The sequence below is a fragment of the Symphalangus syndactylus genome, chromosome 15, assembly GCF_028878055.3.
Source record: "Symphalangus syndactylus isolate Jambi chromosome 15, NHGRI_mSymSyn1-v2.1_pri, whole genome shotgun sequence".
Taxonomy (NCBI): Eukaryota; Metazoa; Chordata; class Mammalia; order Primates; family Hylobatidae; genus Symphalangus; species Symphalangus syndactylus.
This window is the reverse complement of record NC_072437.2, coordinates 36,344,449-36,368,466: the sequence shown is the minus strand read 5'-3', so window position 1 is coordinate 36,368,466 and position 24,018 is coordinate 36,344,449. Positions and strand designations below refer to the sequence as shown.

The 24,018-nt window shown below is 34.8% G+C and overlaps 1 long non-coding RNA gene across 1 annotated transcript in view; it reads right to left on the bottom strand.

The window, feature by feature from the left end:
* LOC129463793 (uncharacterized) overlaps nucleotides 1-24,018 on the bottom strand; it is a 129,385-nt gene that overhangs the window by 9,893 nt on the left and 95,474 nt on the right. The window contains exon 3 of the long non-coding RNA XR_008651287.1: nucleotides 3,683-3,841. This is a non-coding gene — a long non-coding RNA (uncharacterized lncRNA). The remainder of the gene's footprint in view (nucleotides 1-3,682; nucleotides 3,842-24,018) is intronic.

Genomic DNA, 24,018 nt, shown 5'->3' with positions numbered 1-24,018 from the left:
ATGTGAAAGTTGGAGCTTGTCAGGCATGCTATTTCAAAAAGTTATCTGGAGTCCAGCTCCTTGTGTATTATGGCCACACAATCTCTATGGAATGTTTTCATGCACACACTGACAGACAACTCACGACCCAGTGTTTATAGCAGACGCTGAGAGGTGAAAAGAGAAAATAAAAGTCATAGACCCACCTTCTAAGGAAACAACTAGGAAATTGTACACATTAATTCCGCCTATATTCTTTGCCAGAATATACCCATACCTGGCTGCAAAACAAACACAAATAACGCTAGGTATGAGCCCGGTATAAATTCACACTATGAAAATGGCAAAAAAAAAAAAGAAATTGGCATGTACAAGTTTCAGAATTTGCAATTTGGAAGGTATGAGATTAACTAAGAATGTCAAAATTAGCAAGTCAAAGTCATATCTTAAATATATGTAGGTACTATTTTGTATGCTTATTTACATTTTTATTTCTAAAGGGGAAGTATACTTCACTAAAAACTTTCCAAACATATACCAAACATTAAGAAGTAGAAATGCTTTCATTTCATTGCAAAATTTCTTACGTAGATATGTTTTAGTTTCTGTAACTGCAGGTATAATTTTAAATGATAATATAAGTCCTCTAATGTTTGCCAGAAAAAAATTTTAATAGGATTTCTATATTTATATTAAAGGATTGTACAAATGGTAATAAAGACTTAAAATTTGATAAATGAATGGTTTTGACATAGAATGTCACACAAGAAGTTTAAATAAAATTGGTGCTTTTTTAATTGAATAAATGGTTGTAAAAAGTATTTGTACTCAAGTGTTTTCTACCCAATAAACTATAATATCTCCTGGAAAAATATTCAGTGCCTTGCCACTATTAAATATCAATCAATTTCTTTTAATATGGCTAGTATATTGGAATATATTAGTAGACAGGCAAATAATTGTTGCTTTCATAAAGACTGTATTCTGTTGGGAGACACTTGAATCTAATTATGCACAAATCATAATAAATGTGTGATTGCCAAATGAGATTTTTGACTATTAAAGAAACCAATCATGTAAATGCAAAGAAATAAACCTTAATTAGGATAGGGATTGGGGTAGGGCTTTAACAGCTATTCTGTAGAAATAACTTTTTATTCTAGATTTGAAAGGTAAGCAATTTTAAAGAGGCTTGAGAAGAATACAATGAAAAGAAGAAACAGCATGGACTCTTCTACAAGGAGGGAAGGAACATGAGAGATTTGTGAAACTGAGAAACCCACCAGCATTTACAAATTAATGGAGGGTGCCGTGTGAGATGAATATGAAGTTGTTGGTAGAGACAAGATCACTCTAGGTCATAAAACCCACCATGTCAGCTATTTTTATATTAATCCTAAGAGAAATGTGATTTAATCACAGAGGCAGCACATACAGGGGTTAAAATCATAGATTCTGAAATCCCAGCTCTGCTATTTACTAGCTGTGTGACCTTCATAACTTCCTCCTGACAGTTTTTTTTTTCTCTGAAATGAGAATAACATATTATCTACTTCTTAGAGTTCTTATGGGTATAATTGAATTTATAATTTTAAAGTATTTAAAACACTGCCAAGATCATAATAAATGCCAGCTAAGGATTTGATAAATGTGCATTTGAAAATGTAAAACGCGAGAGGCTAAAATGGAAACCTATTATTTAAGAAGTTAATTTTGCAGCCAAGTTTAGAGAAGCTGATAACCGAGGACTCCTAGTTTTCTGACTTTCAGAGACTCTGTTCTTCTTTCTAAATGCTAAGATTACCTGAGAGAAGCCACTTTGCAATGTGTATGCTTCCCATTGACGTTTGTCACCATGCTTCACCTCTAAATTGGGACCATGAGTCCATCCTTTGCTCTTCTCCACGAACTGAATTATGCACAGGACTTCCATTCTACTCATCCCAGGAAGAAACATTCGCCATAGGATGTCTTCTCTGTAGAACTAATTACGGTTATTAATTGTATGCAAAATTAAACTGTAAAGTGGAGTAAAAGCTTTGTGCAGAAGCATAATATTTAATTGAGTGCTAATTCTATTATGATTATTTTAAATAATAGGAGCGTGGTAGTTAAAAAAATGTATAGCAGTGGTTTTCTGGACAGCTAAAAAACCCTGCATATGATCACAAATGCCAGGGTATTCAAAAGATGCTTTATTTTATTGTCAGTCAAAATGTATTGCTCAATTTGATTTGCTCTAACATTCTCTCATGCTTGATCCTCATGTTGCGTAGGAAACATTTTCAGATTACATGCAGAAAACTACCCATGAAGACATCAATCAAGGCAGGAAAACTAGTACTGGATTTTCTAAATGTATCCTAAAGGATAGACCTGAAATTGATGAGGGAGAATGAAGATGTGGATTTTTTTGTGTTATATTCATTGTCATAATATATCTTATAGTGTTTGCAAATTTGATTTTCTTAAACCATACATGGAATACAGTTGTTTGTCAAGGGTTAAAAAGCATTGCAAGTTCTGAAGTAAACATGTACAAAGGTCATACATAGTATCCATACTGATTCAGGGAGACTTTGTTGTGAAAAAGACACTTATATTTTCCTTCAGAGTTGAAACTATTTCTTACAAAATTGCAAGTAGGTAATAGATTATAAATCAGTAAATCAGCAAAATGTTACCTTATCCAGGGGATGTCTAACATCAGGTCAGTTAAAATGAATAATTAGTTTGAAGCTGAGGTGTAGATCATCTTGGTGTCCTTCCAAATCCCAGATGTCCTACCTGAATACAGGTCCAACCTCTTTAACAACCTCTCCAAAACAATCTTGATTGCTTCGTGTTCATACATCGTAAATTGGTTTAAAATAGAGAGGCACAATATCCAAAATAGTATAGAATCGTAAGAAAACTTTTTTAAACTCTTATAAAAATGTAAATGCATTAATTTTAGCAATATTTGGAACAAAATTATGTGTAGTTTTAGGAATGCATATTTTATTAATACGTGGATTTTTCTATGAAATTATCAGGCTTAGTATGGTTTATTTCACTCATAAGATAGACAGTAATGAAATGGGTTTACTTTATTTTTCATTGCAAATATGCCAACAGCTAATCACCTATTTTATTTTTTAAATTGTTTATGTCTTGAGAAAACAAAACTAAAGTTAAGCCTCGCTGAGAGTCAGCATTGTTTATTTGTGTTAACATACACATTATCAAGCATCTATTTGGCATAGAGAATCTTGTCTAATCAGTTTTATTTGGTAGTATTTGAAGTCATTCCCTTTTTTCATATTTATTTGCAATACAAAAATGTTTCCACTTTGAAGATAAGTTAATTTTATCATTTTTCTCAGAAAATAGAGACAAAAAGATGTTTTAATAACTAGCTTATATTGAAAAATTAAGTTTTAGCATGTAACCATTTTAAGCTAGTTATATTTGAGATAATTAGTAAGGATAAGCAACGTCTAGAAGCTGAGTAAGTCATAATTAATTTCAGCTATCTCTAGTAAAAAATATTCATGGATGAAAGAAATTTCAGAAAGAATTTTACTTGACTAAAATTAGCAAGAAAATAATTAATCCAGGAAAATTTTCTTGATAAACCATAGGTAGGTTGATATTCATTAATTTTCTCAAAGATAACAAGGTCACCTTTTCAGCTATAATACCAGCACTCTCTTAGCAATACCTGATCTGCATAGATATTGATTTCTCCTGCAGTTCTCAAATTGGGTTCACTGGTCGAGTTGTGAGGAGCTCCCTCTGCACTACTCGTTGCTGATCAGTGTCTGTTTATTAAGAGTGAAGCTGCTTAGCTTTTCCAAGATTCCACCAAGATAATCAGTATCTGGAATATTCAAAACAGATTTTTAAAAATACACACACGTGGAGAAAAAGGCAAATAGAAGAAATCAAAATGCAGTTTGAAATGATCTGTAGCAAAAGGAAATAGAATCTTATAGAATAATATATTTTTAAAACCTATGTAAATACACAATTCTTTGGAAAACTAAGTTATTATTATTATATAACCTTCTTGATAGATGGGAAATAAACTAAATATTATGATTAAAGTAACCATAATTTATACATAAAACAAAGAAAATAATTTTTAAGAAACATTCTGCAAAGATGTATACATGTGTAAAACTGATGCAAAGCAAGAGAATATTATTATACAAAACATTACATAATCTAGATTTATTTGTGCATTTCTACTGAATGCTACTAAACTAATATTTTTCCATCCTAAAAATCCAAACTCTTATTTCCTAAGAAATAATATCTCTATATTTCTGTGGCCTTTTTTGCTAGACCTGAGTTTAAATTTGCCCAAGTGCCACACACGAACTCAGGTGCTATTTAATTAATTCCCCTGCAGGTGAATAGGGTATATATATGTGGACCTTTATAACTTCTACTACTTTGCTGTAGTGCTGAGGGCTGTTTGTTGTGTCTTACAGAATGAGAAATCAATTAAAATATCTCAACTGGCAGTACAGTGTATTGTGCTGTAATCATGTTATATATATTCATAGACATAGATAAAGTTTTCTTTACTGTTATTTTACGTATGTTACTCTAGAAAGTTAGAACTCTCACTCAACGAAGTAGAATAAAAACTCAATCATATAACAACAGAAAAAATTTTTAAATATACGATAGACTTTTTTCCACAAAACACTGAAGCAACAATAATTAAATGTGTTAATGGTTAATACAGTCGTAGGATCAACATAACAGTATCAACTGTGTTGTATATAGGCAAAGTTGGGCAAACCAAAATCAATACCACCACTAGAACAAACAAAAAATTAAAATAAATTTCAAGCACAATTTATGCATTTCAACAAGTGTATTTGATTACTAATACCTAGATTAAAACAAAATGAAAGAAATTATGGTGAGATAAAAAGTATTTGTTTCTCATAACAATATCCATAGTAAATAGCAAAGTTTCTTAGGCATGCAATACATGCTAAAAACAATTGAGTGCATGCATGAATGAATGAATGAATGAATACATCCTTATTCTTTGCTTTGTCTTAAATTACATTTGATGAAATTCTAGAAAATAGAGTAATTTCTTAATAGAAGAACATGCAGCAGTTTGGTGATTCAACTAACTACAATGGGATAAGGTTATTGTGGTCCTCTGTAATTTAGATTTAAAAGGAATAGTTTTCTGAGAGATGTCAGATGAAAAGGCTATCCCCAAAAAAGAAACCATTGTTTCTTTGGCATTTTCTGCTCTCACACTACAAAGCTTCTCTTCTGCAAATGTGGAAAATATATAAAAATGATTGTCTAACAAGGAGGCTATGGTTACTTTGCTTAAAATCATATTTTGTTGGATACATCCATGTAAGAATTTTCCAGTTAAAAATGAAGTTACATTGAATGTGGATTTAATATTGACGACCCTTAGATTTTCCTATTTATATGTTTCAAACCAATAAGACCTAACCCAAAAATAGTGTGATAGGAAAAATAATGGCCTCCCAAAAATATCCATGCCCTAATCCCCAGAATTTGTGACTACGTTCTGTTACATGACAAGGGGAGATTAAGGTTACAGCTGGAATTAAGTTTGCTAATTTGATTACTTTCAAATCAGATTATCCTTGGTTAAACCTGGTGGAACCAATGTAAATATAGGATCCTTACATAGGGAAGAAGGGGTAGAATTGTCAGAATTAGAGATATGGGAGAGAAGGAGGCTCAGAGAAAATGACCACTTAATCTTGCTGGTGTTAAAGATAAAGGAATGTGGCCACAAGATAAGGACTAGGGGTGGCCTGTAGAAGCTGAAAAGGCAAGTAAATGAATTCTACCCTAAAGCCTCTAGAATTAATGCAGCCCTACAGGTATGGTGAGTTTAGGCAGTAAGTCCTAGTTCAGAATCCTGACATAGAAAACTGAAAGATAACAAATTTGTGTTATTTTAAGCCACTATGTTTATAGTAATTTGTTACAGCAGCAATAGAAAACTAATAACCTGAGTAGTTTATTTAATCTTAATAGTAACTATAAATGGTGAATGCAGTTAACAAATGTCACATTATGATGGGAACATATTGATGCAACTGAATTTTATTTCAATATTCTGAATGAAAAACTATGAATTTCCAACCATCAATAAAATGTATGTACATATCTCCAATCAAAATGATCAGTAAATTCCTGCTCTGACAATAATCCCCTATGTCTCAACATATAATGTTTATTTAAATGCAGTGAAGAAAAATACCTAAGACAGCTGAGCTACAGAAAGAAAAACAGAACTGTGTATGACAGAAAAATTCCTACAAGAGTTGGAGATAAGATTTTAAGGTCACAGATCTCTGAGCTATAATTGTGCAGTGGTTGTGCTGGTTTGCTTCCCATGGCCAGAAACAGGATTAAAGTTAAGCTCACTGCATGAAGCCTGGATCCGATGGAGACCCACAGAAACCCTACCTCATGAAAAGAGACTGAGAAAACTCCTGCCACATACCACTTTTTTCAACCAACATGTGCCTTGGTCGACTATATACTTAGTGACAAAGAAAGACACAGACACAAAACGTTTAAATCTAAACCATTCAGTTTCTCTGAGGATGGATCTCCATTTCCCAATTTGTCTTTGCATAGTGAACCTTAACATTAATTATGAGGCATCTTTCTGAGTCTGAGGCCTGAAGTGCTAAGTGAAGGCAACAACTACAGCATCAACAAAAACTATTAAAAAGCCTTGATGGTATTAGTAAAGGAATGCTTTATTTGTTGTATTCAAAGCATGGATACATGTATAGCAATCCCAGGGCCTTTTGAGTGTTTCAGAGTTGTGGCATTAATAATAATCTCAACTCTATCTGACCTCTGAAGTTAGTTAATATAAGGTCAGTGGCAAGCAAGGAGTGGGGCCTTGATACATGGAAGGGGGATATTTGTAAAGAATCAGATAAGATTAAAAACCGTGAGCCCCCCGGACACTTGAAACTCCTTCCTCAGCCAAATAGTCTTTGCATCACTATTGGAGGGAACTTGCCATCCCTGCATAACAACTTGCAAGGACTTCACCAGCTGCAGTTGCCACACAACCAAAACTCTTCAGGATCCCAACCCACAAGCCCTAATTACCTCCAGTCTAGAGTGTGATGTAGATCTCAAAATATCCCAGTCACATAAATACAAAACATATTATGGAAGAAGATAGTCTATAAAAATAAATTTTTAAAAAAGTTGTTTGCCCTCACCTATTTATATAGGCAAAGGTAAATTTCTCAGAAGGAAACAGATGACAAACTGAAAAGGAGTAATTTGGAGTGAATATTTCCAAAGGCATTTGAGCATCCTTGAAAAAATGTACAATTACCTCTGAGCTTACTGACTTCTGTAGGCCATAAAGGATGTTGGACGATGTTGCAATGAATTGAGTTTCCAGCTATCAATGGGAATAATGGGATCCTAGCACAGCAGAGGCCAAATGATCCTGTTAACCATGCTGCTCTAGCCTTAAATATCAGATATCATGATTCTGATACTCTTGATGTGGAAAAATCTCTTGACAAAATGCAACATCTTTTCATGATAAAAACCCTCAACAGGCTAGGTATTAAAGGGACATGACTGAAAATAATAACAGCCATCTATGACAAACCCACAGCCAACATCATACTGAATGGGCAAAAGTTAGAAGCATTATTCTTCCGAGAATTAGAACAAGACAAGAATGCCCATTTTCACCACTCTATTCAACATAGTACTGAAAGTGCTAGCCAGTGCAACCAGGAAAGAGAAAGAAATAAAAGACATCTAAATAGGAAAAGAAGACAAACTACTTCTCTTCACAGACAATATAATTCTGTACCTAGAAAACCCTAAAGACTCTGCCAAATGGCTCCTGGAATGAAGAAGTAACTTCAGTAAAGTTTCAGGATACAAACTCTATGTACAAACCAGTAGCACTTCTGTACATCAATAATATTCAAGCTAAGAATCAAATCAAGAACGCAATCCGGTTTAGAATAGCCACCAAAAAAACCACCTAGAAATACATCTAACCAAGGAGTTGAAAGATCTCTACAAGGAGGAAAACAAAACACTGCTGAAAGAAGTCACAGGTGATACAAACAAATAGAAAAACATTCCATGCTAGTGCTAGATATATATTCAAAAGAAAGTAAATCATTCTACCAAAAAGACACATGAACTCACATATTCATTGTAACACTATTCACAATAGCAAAGATGTAGGATCAACCTAGGTGCCCATCAATGGCAGATTGGATAAAGACAATGTGGTACATATACTCCATGGTATAACAATGAATGAAATCATGTCCTTTGCAGCAACATGGATGTAGCTGGAGGCCATTATCCTAAGTGAATGAATACAGGAATAGAAAATAAAATACCACATATTCTCATACGTGGGAGCCAAACTTTGGGTACTCATGCATACAGAAATGGCAACAAAAAAACGGGACTACCCAGCTAATTTTTGTATTTTTAGTAGAGACGGGTCTTCACCATGTTGGACAGGCTGGTCTGGAACTCCTGACCTCAAGGGATCCACCTGTCTCGGCCTCCCAAAGTGCTGGGATTACAGGTGTGAGCCACTGTGCCCAGTGTCCTATTAATTTCTAAGGAATTTGAAGATATTTATTTGGAAATAATTCATTGAAAGAGTCTTTCTTTAGAGTGAAGTGTGAATCTTACATTGTCCAAGTTCTTCAATACTAATCTTTGGAAACCTCGCTGTGCTTGTGTTAGGTCAGTCTGTGTCATCGTCTGAATCTTTGTGCTTTCCCCAAATTTATATGTTTAAACCTAATTCCCAATATGATGGTGTTAGGAGGTTGGGCCTTTAGAAGTATTTAGGTTAGAAGGCAGAGCTCTCCTGATAAGAACTATCCTTCTGTCTATTTAAACATATATGTGCTTACAGATACATGTATATGTATACATATGTGTGTGTATATATATATATATATATATATATACACACACAATATTTTTCTCATTTAATTTTTACAAAAGTTGGTGAGGTTGGTTTTATTACTTGAATTTGCAATAAGATTAATTGTACTAGACATCGTTTGTTTTGCTGATTACGTTAACACTAACTTTGGTCAGAGGGGGATTCACTTCTGTCCCTTAAGTGAAGGTGTCCTGGACATTGGATTCAGCAGTGCGTGGTGCTGTGGCTGTTCATCCCTGGAAGAATGAAAGAGATTTAGTTGTTCCCTTTGGAAATTTTGAGTTTAGCTCTTAATTTCCTGTTTCAGGCAGCTTCAAACTCTGGCAAATGCCTGGACAGGAAGACTGGCCATGTGCTTGTGGCAGAATCCCTCCCTCTGTGGGGCCTTTGCTTGCCAAGCACTATGAGACTGCAGAAAACTTCATCTTTTAGCTTCTAACCAAACTCTTCACCCACAGCCTAAAATAAGGGCTGTGTTTTGGGCAAAGGAAAATATGAGTATGAGTTTGGCCTTGTGGCTTCTATTTTCAAATGACAGCTAGCTCTGAGTGATTACCACAAGCTCTGCTGGTTTCTCTCCCTTTCAAGTGGAGTCTGTCTGGGGGCACCAGATCAGCTTACGACTAAATTCTGCAGTACTCCTAGGAACAAAGTAACTGGTGATTGCCAGATCACCTAGAAAGAACTCTTCCTTCTCTGGAATTCTTGTTCATCTTGTCTTTATTGCTCCTTGACTCTTACATGTCTTCACACATTAGATTTTTTAAAATTTAATTTTTAATGTTCCTGAAACAGAGTGTTGCTCAACATTTAAACCAAATATTTTGATCTGTGATTATTTCCTTTATTGTTTTATAAGCTCCATGACATATTAATTTACCCAGCATCTTGAAGGCCATAAAATTCCTTTCTTCCGCATACTTATTTTTCTATTTTTATGGACGAAAGCGTCCCACTTTTAAATTCTGTCTTTCCTTCATTCTCCCAATCCTATAGTCTTCTTTTTTTCATTTTCTCCTTTTTCTGCCTTTGACTACATTTATATCACATCAACTGTTCTCCAGACTATACTCCAAAGAGAAAAATTGTGTTGTGCTCCTTCACCTACAAACTGTATCAATGTTCCTAAATCTAGGTCCTCAAAACACTTTGGAAAATCAAAAGCAACATTTCGTTATGTGGGTTTGTGAAGCTTCAAGTGCATCTTATCCCATGACTTCTCATTTCATTTTAATTGCCAGTTTTCTTGTTTCTTCCTACCTTTTTCCTGTCTACCAACAATAAAATTTCACTTTTCCTCAGATATCTATCCTAACTATGTCACTGCTATTTGCAGAGAATATTGTTTTCAAGTATCCTCTCAAGTGTTTATATGCACATGTAACCACTTACATTTTTCTTCCGTTTCTCACCTTTCAGTAAAATAATATCCTCTTTCTAGCTAAGCCTAGTCTTTTCCTTTATTTCATGAATCAAAATTTCGCCTATTCCCTCAGAGACCTAACTGCATGTATTTTATTGCTTCTACCAAGAGTAATTTTCATTTCTGGATCTTTATTTTCAGTTTATAAGCATTCACAGCTCCTTGCGGTGAAAAAAAAATTGTCACCTCAGCATATGTGGGTGCATATGCACTCTTTGTTAATTTTTTTCTAAGGGAATAATGGGGAAAATAGGCTAATAGGTTTGATCTATAAATAATTATTATCACAAAAACACAGGAAGAAGAAATAAAAATAAAAAATATATTTTGTAAGTCTAACAAAATGAAAGTATGTTGAAATGATAATGTATTAGTATCTATTGACCCTCATAGCTTGTCAGAAGTATTTGTTTTCAGAGCAATATATGTAATAGGATTTCATAAATGAGAATGTATTTCAGGAAAGATATATACAAATTGCTAGCAGTGTTTAAGTTTGAGAATAGAATTCATAATAATTTCTAATTTGTATTTTCTATATGTCTAGAGCAAACATTAATTTTTTAATTTTTGTAAGTAATAAAAAATGTATCTTATAACATCATGTTGTATACCTTAAATATACATAATAAAATTTTTTTTAAAAGATACACACCCCCAAAAAGAAAAAAAATATAAGGAATCTTTACTGAAATCCATGTCCTTCTTAAATATAATTTGATTTTTATCTTTTTATTCTTAAATTGCTTATTCAACATTTATACCTCAAATCAAAACCTATTTCCACATCTACCACTTCTAATAAAATTATTTCTACTCATGTTGAACGTTATCTTTCAGGACATCCCTGTACTAAATGACCCTCTTTTTAAAAAAAAACTTTGGTACATCATTGTATCTTTTCATACCATTGATCCTTCTATTCCAGTATTGTTTGTTTTTCTGCAATCATTTTTCCTTCCCTTTGCTTTTTTTGAATATCTTCCAGTTGTCTCCCTTAACCCTCCCATGTGTGGGAATCCTCCCTCTGCCCCACCCAACATTATCTTTCTTTTCCCATGATATATGCTCTTAGAGAGGCGGTTGCTGGCTGCACACTATGTTCTCCTGGAAAAAGAAGCTCTCACAGTCCCTGAACTTGTGAGTCTCCCTACCCTGCTGTTCTGTGTGCCTCGGGTCATGGAAGCAATGACTCACACATTCTGCATGGCCGCCAAGGCCTCCTTGATACCAGATGGACCAAACCTGTACCTTCCGGTATATCCCTTTTATGAGAAGTGGTTGGCCTCCCCTCAGTTTGGTATTTTGTCAGATTCCATGGTGTTGAAGGATTAAGCTTTTGCCAGACCTCATGGCTATCTGGGGAGTCTCCTGAGATTACTTGAATGAGTTCTTACACTTTGTGGATAGTATTGAACCCATGAATGTGATAGAACTCACTGAAGAGTTGCTGCTTTTCATTTCTTCTGTTTTTCATCCCATAAATGAGACTTTTCTGATCAAAGACCAGACCCAAATGACACAACTGGCCAAACCTCAGGCACCTGTCAGCGCTAGATGCCCTGGCTAACAATCAGCCCCACCTGAACATTTTTACAGATTCTCGAGCCACTGAATAAAAGTTACCTCCATTAAGGAGAAGAATTCTGGCAATCTCATTCCTTATAGAAACCAAAAATATAAATCAATATAACAAACTTCACTACATAGGCTACATATACTAAAGCCAAAATACGAGATCTCACCAAAACATATTTGTCTATTTCAGAGTTCTAAATATTATTGCTGTGACCAAGGCACTCATTTCACTTATCGAAATACACAATGCTGAGATCTTAATAAGGCATTCAATGGGAACTTTCACCTTCCTTACTCGCCTCAGGATGCAGGCATCATAGAGCATCATATTGGCTGATTTAAACATATCCAAATTCAATTAAATGCTACATGGCATGTTACAGTCAGCAGTCAAAAAGCAAGGATGAAGCATAATAAAGAATCTGTAACCATGTATTCACAGGTGACTACTATCAGTTTTTAATTTTGCACCACCTTCTTTTCCTTGTTCCCCACATATGCACAAGCTGATGAGAAAGTCTAGGTTCTCCATCCTTTGCTGCTGATGAAAGAATCACACCATCTAAGTCCCTGCCCATGCAGAGGAACTCTTACCCCCAGTTGTACCCCTATTCATAAAAAAATCTTAAGCCATTCTTCTTTCTCTGCTCTTTCAAGACATTTTGAGAGACCTTTGTGTTCCTTCAAACTCAATTATATTTGCAGAAAACCTTTTCCTATCCTCTTGATGTGAGCATGTAGCAACATCAGTCGCAACATCTGAACTGAATTTTCAATGTAGGAGTATCCATCCTGCCTTTTCAGGCTGGGCAGAACAGAATATTAACAGAATGCTGTATATATTAGATAAGTAAAATATGTGAAGCACTTAGGACAATGTCTGGCCTACAGTGAATGTTCACCCTACCATGTAAATTATTTTGTTAGTAAATGCCACACGCCACTCCTCTCCCTCCCAGTGTTTTGACATCTGAAACATTATATTAAGGTAAATATGGCTTCTGGCAAGAGGTATAAGCACTTAAAAAATGATTTCCCAACTTTGGAAGCAGTAAATCACTCCTAGGAGAATATTAAGATATAAGATTGGAGCTACAGTAGCAGCAGTAAAACACAGTCATGTATCTTTTATATAGTATCCTAACACTATTTGAAAAGCATTAACGTAAATTATGTACATATGCAGATTTGTGGCCCATTATGTACAGCTCAGCCTTTTAATTCCAGTTTTCCAGCTTTTGCCATTCCATATTTCTGAAGTAAGTCCTGACCATCAGATACATGATAGGAACTGGTACAGATATTGACCTCAGAGCAATTATTCTTTTAGGCATAAAGCAAATAAGGTAAAGAATTTCTATTTCTACTTACTGTGAGAATTTCCCTGCTCTAGCATTCTTTAGTGCCAGTGCTTAGTAAGGCTGTAATGACAGAGAAGCTTACTTTGACACAGTGCTGACATATCCAGCTGAATTACCTGTAAACTGACTCAATATGCTTTTTACTCTTTTTTTTCTGAAGTGATCAGGTGAAGCAGATAATTTAGATTGGTTTGCTCAAGATTCCCTCTAACTCTCTTCCAGTATACTAGGATTCTAGATATGATTTATATTCTGTTAAGCTGTTTCACTGGTACATGACTTGAATTTGTAATTGAGTCATGGAGACAGTGAGGAAGGCAAAATGCATTAGTTTTGCTGATATGAATCAGGTCATGGTGGATGTGACTCTGGGATCAGAAGCGGTGATGACATCTTCTTATCTCAACAGGCAGCTTTTATATTCTACAGTTTCTTACACAAAGTAGGCTCCTCTATTTGATAGCTTCATTCTGTAGTGTGGCAATGGAAGAGTTTCCTGAATATTTAATTTAGTATGTATCCCTGTCCCCCAGATCTCCTAATATTAGATTAATAACTTAATTTATAATAGCAATTATGACTCCTTAAAATTAGCTAGAGTGAATTGTCTTTTCAGTACTGACAGAACTGCCTGACAGAGTCATCGTACAGTGCTATTGCAAGCTACAGATACACAAGAAAACAAAAATCTGGGTTTTTAATTTCAGAGATGGATGATTTTGAAAACAGCAAGAATTTTGTTAACACTGGTATATGGCTACTGGTAGTCATTACCACGTGTTGATGTTAGGCACTTAGGTACTTATATTATCACTGTGGTTGCCTGAAATAAAGGGTATAAAAAAGGCATACTTTAGTAAAGTGTATGACCTCTGCAATAAGCCATTTCGTTAACAAAAGAAAAAATATGGGTGTCTGTGGAGTGAACTGGTGATTAGTAACACACACAATTTAAGGAAAGAAAATTACAAATGGATGATTTTAAATTTTCAGTTTAAAAATTTTCACTTGATCAGGAAGCTTCTGTAATTTCCCTCGATCATTTAACCATAAGTCTCATAATTGCAAAAAAATCAGATGCAGAATCTGCCCCTTCAAATTGCCGTTTAAAGCCTAGATTGATTTTGCAGCTTTACAATAAATGCTATGTGACCATCAAGGTATTAATTGGAACAAGGTTGAATACGGAGAATTGGAATAGCGTTTTCAGTGAAAATTGGGAACACTATGAATAAAACAAACTAAAAAATCCTTCTGAACCTTTTGTTGACAACAAAAGCAGATCTGTTCCTCTTGTCTGATGCACCTGTTATAATTTTATTTGAAACAACACATATCTTTATCCAAATCCAAGAGTATTACCTTGCAGTAGGAATTCTACACCCTCTGTCATGGTTGCACTGAGACAGATGTCCTGACCTATGATGAGAGTTAGATAAGAGTATGTCCCAGGGGAACAAAACAAAGTCTGGCACCAAAGTAGAAGAAAGAGGCTCAAGCTAAGGAGGAAATAAGTCAAACTTAGATGGAACTATCTTTTTATTTGGAAGTACTTAAAATTACTCTTTAAACATGTAAATTCAATAGTGGGAATGGTGCAAATTGTTTCCTAAAGTGAATGATTAGAGTGTGTATTTCATACCTATGCTAAATGAAGTTGAGATACCAGATATTATTTGTTAAAAATTAGAAGGAATCTAAGACTTAAGAAGATAGAAGTAGTGAAGGACTTTTACCAAATACAAATCAACAACTTACTTCAAAATATCTGTGAAGGTGTCAGATGACACCCCCTTTCGCTACGTAATGACAAATGCATTGGTGTGAAGAAAACTAGTGTCTATGAAGAGTTCTCTAGTAATTTCTTCTTTAAGTCATGGATGAAAGTGGAGGATTCTGCCATTAAAATTGTTTTAAAAATTCCAGAAATAATAATGGAAACACATTGTGGCAGAGGACAAATGACAACAGTTAATTATAAGTGGCAAGGTAGCCTACATGGTTAGGCTTTGTTTCCCTACCCAAATCTCATCTTGTATTGTAATGCCTTAATCCCCATAATCCCAATTTGTCAAGGGAAAACCCAGGTGGAGGTAATTGAATCATGGGGGCAGTTTCCCCCATGCTGTTTTCGTAATACTGAGTGAGTTCTCATTAGATCTGATGGTTTTATAAGGGGCTCTTCCTTTTTCATCTGGCACTCCTCCTGCCGCCATAGGAAGAAGGTACTTTGCTTCCCCTTCATCTTCTGCCATGATTGTCAGTTTCCTGAGGCCTCCCCAGCCATGCTGTACTGTGAGTCAATTAAACTTCTTTCCTTTATATATTACCCAGTCTCAGGCAGTTGTTCATAGCAGTATGAAAACAAATGAATACAGTAAATTGGTACCACAGAGAGTAGGGTGCTGCTATAAAGATACCTAGAAAGGTCAAAGTGATTTTGGAACTGGGTAACAGGCAGAAGTTGGGAACAGTTTGGAGGGCTCAGAAGAAGGCAGGAAAATGTGGAAAAGTTTGGAAATTCCTAGAGACTTGTTGAATGGCTCTGACCAAAATGCCGATGGTGATATGGACAATGAATCCAGGTTGAGGTGGTCTCAAATGGAGATGATGAACTTGTCGGGAAGTGGAACAAAGGTGACTGTTGCTATGCTTTAGCAAAGAGACTGGTGGCATTTTGCCCCTGCCCTGGAGATCTGTGGAACTTTGAACTTGTGAGAGATGATTTAGGAAGAAGTTTCTAAGAAGCAAAGCATCCAAGAAGTGACTTGGGTGCTCTTAAAAGCATTCAGTTTTATGCATTCACAAAGAGATAGTTTGGAATTGGAATGTATGTTTAAAAGGAAGCAGAGCATAAAGTTTCGAAAATTTTCAGTCTGACAATGAAACAGAAAAGAAAACCCTATTTTCTGAGGAGAAATTCAAGCAGGCTACAGAAATTTGCAAAAGTAACAAGGAGCCAAAACCTCTTTCCTTTATAAATTATCCAGTCTCAGTCAGTTCCTTATAGCATAAAATAAATAAATAAACAAATAAATCCAAACTAAAACAGTGGCCCTGGACCACTTAATAGAAAGAAGAACTAGAGTGGTAATCAGAATGTTTTAACTAAATGGCTTCTTTTTGGTAACGAACTGATAATAGAGTCCCTGGAAATGAAATACGTAATATATTTTATTGACACCATAGAAAATAATATTGAGTTGTATAAAAAAGTCCTCACTTGAGTCTACATGGAAATATTAACACTTAAGTTAACTAATTCTATAGATGCTTATAATATCTCCTTTATAATCCCAAATAAAATAATGAAAAATACATTAAAAATAATAACCCAGAAGAATAATGAAGAACAAGAGATACGATAATAGCAACAAAATTTGAAAGCTGGTTAGTAGATGATTAAGACAGTATTATCATAGTAGTGGATAAAGTTGCAAGCCCAATTTACAATAAAGAATCCTTAGAAGGCTCCAGAAACAACACGGACAGTTATCTCTGCCATTGGTCTGAGGGAACTGTGTTAAGTAAGGAGACTTGAGTGATATTTGATGAAAAAGAAGATAGATTCATGTGTTCCCTTTCCAGTTTATGACACTGGATGACTATATCCCACTATAGCATTCTGGAAGGTTACTTTCTAAATTATGATTCATCACATAAAAGGGAACTTCCATAAGATTATCAGTAAACTTATCAGCAAAAACATTACAGGCCAGAAGGGAGTGAAATAATATATTCAAAAAGCTGTTAGAAAAAAATAAACCTGTCAAAACATAATATTGTATCTGACTGGGCGTGGTGGCTCATGCCTGTAATCCCAGCACTTTGGGAGGCCGAGTCGGGCGGATCACGAGGTCAGGAGATCAAGACCATCCTGGCTAACATGGTGAAACCCCGTCTCTACTAAAAAAATATAAAAAATTAGATGGGCGTGGTGGCGGGCGCCTGTAGTCTCAGCTACTCAGGAGGCTGAGGCAGGAGAATGGCATGAACCTGGGAGGCGGAGCTTGCAGTGAGCGGAGATCAGGCCACTGCACTCCAGCCTGGGCAACAGAGCGAGACTCCGTCTCAAAAAAAAAAAACAACTTAGACTTTTCCACATAATCAAGCCAAAAGTGTTTGTTATCATGTTACCTTCTCTAAAAGAAATGTTAAAGGGAGTCTTACAAGTTGCAAGAAAGTCCAGTGGACACTGACACAGTCATATGAAATATAAGATTCTCTGGGAAAATTAAACAAATGGAGAAATACAGTAACCTATGCCATAGTAATTTTGGTGTATATAGTATAAATAGCAAGGCATTAAAAATGAGAAATCTATGAAAATGAGTATATAAGATGTAAAGATGTAATTTTGACATGAATAACATAGTATGTGGGGGTACATCTGTAAAAGAGTTTTTGTATTTTAATTTGTTTTCAGTTTAAAATATATTGGTATAACTTTAAGACATTTTATGTAATTGCTATGGTAACCACAAAGAAAGTGTCTTTGAACATACACAAGAGGACATGAAAAGGATATCAAAGTACAGCACTACAATAAAATCAATGAATCATAAAGGATGACAGTAAGAGATAAAAGGAGACACAAAAAGCTTACAAGATCTACAGAAAACAATTTACAAAATGGCAAGGGTAAGTCTTTCTCTAATAGTAATTAATTTAAATTTAAGTGGATTAAGCTTCCCAAACAAAAATTGTGGATTGGCTGAATGGATTTAAAAAAATGAAAACAAAAACAGTATCCAAGTATATGTTGTCTACGAGAGACTCATTTTAGATCTAAAGACACACATAGCTTGAAAGCAAAAAGTTGGGAAAAATCAATCTATTTATATGATAGCCAGAAGATACCAGGAGAAGCTACATCAGACAAAAATAGACTTAAATCAAACATTTTTATAACAGACAAAATGATATTATGTAACAATAAAAGAGTCAATTCACCAAGAAGATGTAACAATTGTGAATATTTATATACTAGACCTAAATATATGAAACTATTTTGACATAACTGAAGTTGGAGATACACAGCATACTAATAGTAGGAGATTTTAATACTATACTTTCAATAGCAGATAAATAAAACAGAAGATAAAGAAAAAAAATAGGGGAATTGGGCTGGGTGCGGTGGCTCACACCTGTAATCCCAGCACTTTGGGAGGGCGAGATGGGTGGATCACGAGGTGAGGAGTTCAAGACCAGCCTGGCCAAGATGCTGAAACCCCGTCTTTACTAAAAACACAAAACAATTAGGCGGGCATGGTGGCATGTGCCTGTAATCTCAACTACTTGGGAGGCTGATGCAGGAGAATCACTTGAACCTGGGTGGCAGAAGTTGCAGTGAGCCAAGATCACACCACTGCACTCCAACCTAGGTGACAGAACAGGACTCTATCTCAAAAAATAAATAAATAAATAAATAAAAATTAAAAAAGAAAAAATAGGGGAATTGAACAATACTACAGTCAAATTGGATATAACACCGATACACAGAACACTCCTCTAAACACCACCAAAATAGACATTCTTCTCAAGTGCCTATGGAACAATCTTCAGGAGAGAGCACATGTTAGGCCACAACACAAGTCTTCACAAATTCAAAAGAAATTGAAATCATATAAAGTATCTTTGACAATATTTATAAAATAAAACTAAAAGTCAATATCATAAAGAAAATGGGAAAATCCACAAATATGTAGAAATTAAACAACATACTCTTCAATGACCAAAAAGTCAAGGAAAAAGACATAAGGAAAGTTGTAAAATACATCAATTGTTCTATCTTCTTGGTGAATTAGTCAAATGAGAAGGAAAATGCAATATAGTAAATTACGGAATGAAGTAAAAATAGTACTAAGAGGGAAGTTTATAACTGTAAATGTATACAAAAAGGAAAAGGGCTTATATCAATAACCTAAATTTACTCTTTAAGAAACTAGAAAAAGAGGAATAAACTGAACCCAAAACTTCCAAAAATCAGAAGGAAGGGAACAATAAAGATCAGAGATTAACAAAGTCGAAAGTAGAAAAACAATTAAAAATTCAATGACGCTAAGAGTTTTTAAAAATATAAACATAATTGACAAATCTTTAGTTAGAATAACTAAGAAAAAAGGAGAGAAGACTCAAATAAAAAACTCAGAAATGAAAGAGAAGATAATACAACAGATGCCACCAAAATAAAAAGGACAATCAGAGAATGTTATAAACAATTGTATGCCAATAATTTGAATAGCCGAAAATAAATGAGTATATTCCTAGAAACAGTCAACCTACCAAGACTGTATCAAGAAGAAATAAAAAATCTGGACAGACCAATAATGTGTAAGGAGATCCAATCAATGGCCAAAGATCTCCCTACAAAGAAAAGCCAGGACCAGATGGCTCTACTGAATAATTTCATCAAACATTTAAGAAAGAATTAACATCAATTCTCCTCAAACTCTTCAAAAAGTTTAAACAGAAACACTATTGAGTTCATTATATAAGGTCAGAATTACCTTGATACCAAAGCCCAAGACGCTGTAAGCAAAGAAAACTAGAGACAAGTATTCCTTAGAAATACTGTTGCAGCCGGGGTGGCTCACGCTTGTAATCCCAGCATTTTGGGAGGCCGAGGCGGGCGGATCACAAGGTCAGGAGATCGAGACCAAGGTGAAACCCCGTCTCTACTAAAAATACAAAAAATTAGCCGGGTGTGGTGGTGGGCGCCTGTAGTCCCAGCTACTCGGAGAGGCTGAGGCAGGAGAATGGCGTGAACCCAGGAGGCGGAGCTTGCAGTGAGCCGAGATTGCGCCACTGCACTCCAGCCTGGGTGAAAAAGCGAGACTCTGTCTCAAAAAAAAAAAAAAAAAAAAAGAAATACTGTTGCAAAAATCCTCAATAAAATGTTAGCAAGCCCAATTTAGCAGCACATTACATGGATTATACACCGTGACCAAGTGGGATTTATTCTTGGAATGAACAGATATTTCAAGATACGAAAATCAATCACTGTAATACACATAAACATAATGAAGAAAAATAATCCACATCATAATGTCAATTAATGCAGAAAAAGCATTTGACAAGATTCAACACCCTTTCGTGATAAGAACCAACTACAAATAGCTGGAAACAATTTCCACAGGATGAAGGCCGTTTATGAAAAGCCCACAACTGTCATACTCAATGGGAAAGACTGAAGGATTTTCCTCTAACATTAGGTACAAGGCAAGAATTCCCACTCTGCCACTTCTATTCAACATGCTATGGGAAATTCTAGCCATAACAATTAGACAAGAAAAAGAAATAAAAGACATCCGAACTGGAAAGGAAGAAGTAAAATTATCTCTGTTCATAGATAGCACAATCTTACAAGTAGGAAATTAGAAAGACACACTCCTCCCCAACAACGACAACAACAACAACAACGACAACAACAACGACAACAAAAAAAACTGTTAAAACTAATAAACAAATATAGTAACATTGCCAGGTGCAAAATCAACATGAAGAAATCGGTTGCATTTCTGTACATGAATAGCCATCAATCCGTAAAGGAAATTAATAAAACTATTGTATTGTAATAGAGCAACATAGAAAAAAATACTTACATGTAAATCTAACCAAGAAGGTGAAAGACTTCTGCACTGAAATCTACAAAATATTTTTAAAAGAAATTACAGAAGCCACAAATATATAGAAAGATATACCAGGTTCATGGCTTGAAACACTAATATAGTTAAGATGTCCATAGTATCCCAAGCAAACTACAGAATGAATACAACCTCAATCAATTTCTCAACACCATTTTTTTGCAAAAAAGGAAAAAGTTAACCAAAAATTTATTTGGAATTTTGTGGGGCCCAAATTAGCCAAAACAAGAAAAAGAGTAACTAAGCTGGAGTACTCATATTTCCTGATTTCAAAACATGTTATGAAGCTGCAGTAATCAAAAAGGTATCGTACTGACATAAAGACAAATAGACCAATAGAATAAAACAGAAAGCCCAGAAATAAAGCCACTTGCACGTGGTAAAATCATTTGACAAAGGTACCAAGACTATTCAATAGGGAAAGGAAAATCTATTGATGAATTAGTGTTGGAAAAACTGTATACTACATGTAAAAGAATGAAGTTGGACTCTTCCTTCACATCATATACCAAATTTAATTCAAAATAAATTAAAACCCTAAACATAAAAATTAAAACTATGAAATTTCTAGGGGAAAAGCTCCTGAACATTAGACTTGGCAGTGATTTCTCAGATATAGCACCAAAAGCTCCAGCAATAAAAATAAAAATAGACAAATGGACCTCCATTAAACTTTTGTGTGTCAGTGATAGAATTAACAGAATAAAAGATAATCTATGGAATGAGAGAAAGTATTTACAAATCATACATCTGCTCAGGGACTAATATTCAGAATTTGTTAGAAACAACATCTCAACAATAAAAAACTCAAGTAACCCAATTAAAAAAATGGTGGTTCAAAAACTTGAATAAGCATTTCTCTGAAGATGATATGCAAATAATCAACAAGTATATGAGAAAATGTTCAACGTCATTAATCGTCAGAGAAATGCAAACCAAAATCACAATGACATAGCACTTCATATCCATTAGGATATCTACTATCAGAATAAGAAACAAAAGCCAAACAAAACAAAAGAAAAATCCAGAAAAAAAATTGGCAAGAATGTGGAGCAATTAGTACACTTGTGTACTCTTGATGGGATTGCACAATGGTGCAACTGCTATGAAAAACAACATGGAGTTTTCTCAAAATACTTAAAATAGAACTACTATATGAAACAGCAATCTTACTTCTGGGCATATATCCAAAACAGTTTTGAAAGCATGGTCTCAAAGTATATTTGCACACCCATATTAATGATAACACTAGTAACAATAGCCAAGTGATAGAAGCAACTCAAATGTTGATTAGCAGATGACTGGATAAACAAAATGTGGTATATGCATATAACAGAATATTATCAAGCCTTAAAAACAAAGGAAATCTTGTCAGATGCTACAGCATGGATGAATCTTAAAAACGTTATGCTAAGTGAATTAAGTAAATCACAAAAAGACAAATACTGTATAATTCCACATATATGAGATATCTAAAGTAGTCAAATATATAGAGACACAAAGGAGAATGGTGGTTACCAGTGACTGGAGACAGAGGGGAAAGGTGAGTTGTTTATTCTTAAAGCGTATAAAGTTTCAGATTTTCAAGCTAAAATAATTGCAGACAACTATTTCACAGTAATTTGCATATACTTAACACCACTGAACTGTGCACTTTAAAAAAGTCAAGTTGATACATTTTATGTTATGAATTTTTTAAGCAAATAAAAATTTCTGAAGAGAAATTCTTTACAATTTATTGTTTTAAACTCATCTGTACTATCAATCAATCAGCTGAGAGTGTAGAATAAAGGCTTTATTATTATTATTATTATTATTATTATTATTATTTTGAGACGGAGTCTCGCTCTGTCGCCCAGGCTGGAGTGCAGTGGCGCGATCTTGGCTCACTGCAAGCTCCGCCTCCCAGGTTCATGCCATTCTCCTGCCTCAGCCTCTCGAGTAGCAGGAACTACACGCGCCCACCACCACGCCCATCTGATTTTTTGTATTTTTAGTAGAGACAGGTTTTCACTGTGTTAGCCAAGATGGTCTCGATCTTCTGACCTCGTGATCCACCCGTCTCGGCCTTCCAAAGTGCTGGGATTACAGACGTGAGCCACCGCGCCCAGCGGAATAAAGGCTTCTTATACATGATCACACACAAATTAATTCAAACAGATCCTTTCAGAGCAAGCTCTTGGAAGATTTATTTTCGAAGACAGGTATGAAACAGAATACACAACAACCCAAAATGGAACCTCTAATACAGGAGTTAGAAAATAGGAATCCTCAGACTGATAGAGAAGGTATATGTCTTTATGATAGCTATGTACTAAGATTAAAGAGGTCAAAAACTTTGTAATCAAAACCAGAGCATGGCTCACAAGATGTTTCTAGTTCCTCCAACAATGGGCTATGACGAAGAGTTCTAAGATGGGGATTTGAAGTGGTCCAGATTTCTGTGAACATCTAGAATGCCAAAGAAAAACTAATAAATAAAAGTGAGCAATTTTATTTTGAAGGAAAATGAGCTTGACAAAGACAGTAAATCTGCATTCATCTTCCCCACAATAAAATCCTTTTAAGAGTGGTAGGAGGAACTTGAATATGAATTCACATGATCAATTTACATACTTACTGCATTAAAAGAAAATAAACTTTGTGACAGCACTTTTCTATGACTAGAATAAAAACAGTAAGAAGAGAAGCAGGCACTCCAAATCAAACACTATATAATTCAACAGAATTATCTGGGCTTTGGCCAAGTAGAACACGAACACAGTATGTTGATCATTTTGTTAGCTTGATTTTGAAAATGATTTCTTTCATCACACTCAGGACCAGCCTGCCTACTAACTTCACAAATATCAGCAGGTACTAAGGGTGCTAATGTTTGGCTATTTTTTTTAATATGCAACCTACAGAGGTTTGCTGTTTTTGTTATTTTCAAGAATGCTTTCTAAAAATATGTATTTATCCTATATCCAAAAGTGGAGTAAAAGTGATGGTGAGTTGAGATTTGTAAAGAACAAAACGAGCAAACATCCTGATGTGCATTAAAAACAGTGA